The sequence below is a fragment of the Anguilla rostrata genome, chromosome 12 (assembly GCF_018555375.3).
Source record: "Anguilla rostrata isolate EN2019 chromosome 12, ASM1855537v3, whole genome shotgun sequence".
In the NCBI taxonomy this organism is placed as follows: domain Eukaryota; kingdom Metazoa; phylum Chordata; class Actinopteri; order Anguilliformes; family Anguillidae; genus Anguilla; species Anguilla rostrata.
The window spans coordinates 37,531,390-37,533,640 of NC_057944.1; positions in this window are offsets into that span (position 1 = coordinate 37,531,390).

Here is a 2,251-nt window from a genome sequence, read left to right on the forward strand (position 1 = left end):
CCTGAACACAAAGTGTAACAGCAGCCTACAGCGTGGACGTGACAAATGTCCAGTCAAGCCCCGTGGCTTGTGCCTGGTGGTGGTGGTAATGACTCGGTTGTGCGGTAAGCTGTTTCTATCCAATACTTGCAAATTGTCACAGCAGAACGTTCACAGTTAGTGAGTCAGAGAGGGGAGGAGTCACAGCGGAACCCTCACAGTCACTGAGTCACAGAGGGGAAGAGTCACAGCGGAACCCTCACAGTCACTGAGTCACAGAGGGGAGGAGTCACAGCGGAACCCTCACAGTCACTGAGTCAGAGAGGGGAGGAGTCACAGCGGAACCCTCACAGTCACTGAGTCAGAGAGGGGCGGAGTCACAGCGGAACCCTCACAGTCACTGAGTCAGAGAGGGGCGGAGTCACAGCGGAACCCTCACAGTCACTGAGTCAGAGAGGGGTGGAGTCATAGTGGAACCTTCACAGTCGGTCAGTCTGTCAAAGAGGGGAGGAGTCACAGCAGAACCTTCACAGTCAGTGAGTCAGAGATGTTTAGGGGTGGAGTCATGGCAGAACATTGATTCTTCGCAGGATAAGCCATGCAGAGCATAAAGGACAGGCTCATAGATGGAATAGAAAAGGCATTAGGACAGCAAGGGAAATTTTTTGAAACTTTTAGAAATGACTTTTTAAACAAAAAGGAATCTTTCAAATAACACTTCTGAAAGAAGAAGTTCAGGAGAAATCGTCCTGAACTGCTGCAAGCATAAATGAAGTACAAAAAGGCAAATCAATACTTCTGACAAAAGAATTGTCACAGAGCATTTCACAGAACAGAGAAGAAGAAACACACTCCTTAGCTTTAACTGTATTGCTGCGGGGAGCAAGAGAACAACCAAGAAAAAGTGTGTACAAAGCTTGTATGCATACCTGCAAATTCGGAAAGCAAAGCAAAAAGATCACAAAGAGAGAAAGCCGCCATTATTGCCTCTGTCTGCCTCCAGGGGTGCTGTTTTTGGGGGGCATCTCATCAGGGCCTCCTCTCCATACCCCCAAAACTCTGCCCACGCGACCCGCTACCTGCAGCATGACTGCAAACCTGCAAACATTTATCAGCAGCTACATACACCACAGAGCAAGAACCGGGCACTGCTGTTACCACATCCACAGGCACTGCCCACAGTCTTCAGCCAGGCGCCAATCAGGAACCAAAATGGCAGCTGTCGCAACGCAAAAATGCGAACTACTTCTCCCTTCTCCGTTTGGTACTTAAAGCGCTATCGCCTGTCCGCTGTCCGCTGCTGTAACTCTGCTTTGCACGCAATGTGGCGTCGTAGGTTTGCGTGTCAGTGCTATTTTGTTATTGTCGGACGCACGCACACACACCCATACTGTATACACACACACACAGTTCAACGCAAGTCCAAATTTGCATATAAATGCGAGTGCGCACCACACACACACACACACACACACACAGACACGAGCCTCGCCCCGAGGCAAGAAAGACAAAATGAACGGCTCTGCCACGCTCGCCTGCATCGGCTCCAAGTTCCCCTTCATTTCCCATAATGCCCCTCCACACTGCGTACAATGGCACAGCTGGTGCTGAGCGGAATGAGCCTGGGGGATGTGGGGAAATCACCCATCTAGGATGTGTGCGAATGAGTCCTGTAGAGAGAGCAGTGCATTATGGGGAGACGAGAGAGAATGACTGATTTATGAGCTCATATTCTCAAAACACACACACACAAACACACACTCAGAAAGCCTGGTGCAAACCCTGCAACTGTGACTAATTACAATCCCAGAAAAATAAACCTGTGTGTACTGCGTGTTTAAATATTTACAACACACATTGGGCCTTTGGATACTCCCGCAATTGATACATGAGATTCAATCATCTTTTTGAGGGGTACTTTCCCATGTTTCCTTTAATATTAACCCGGCTGCTGAACACAGAAGATTGTAATAGATGTACGGTGCGGTCTAACGATCCGAGCTGTATAAACATTAGCGGATAGCCGCCAGCTCTGTGTCTCAGCTGTGTGTAAATCCACAGCATTAATTGACTTATTCATACGTTCATAAGAGGAATATGCTGCGTAAACCATACATCTGTGGAGAGAAAACACAGCATCCCGCCGCAGAGCGTAATCGGTCGCCCCGAGCGACTCTCTTACCGCGCACGCTTGGCGGCGGCGGCGGTGGCGGTTTTCGAACAGGAGCTGCTGAACGCTGCGGCCCACGTTTTTTTTGGAAACGGCCCACGG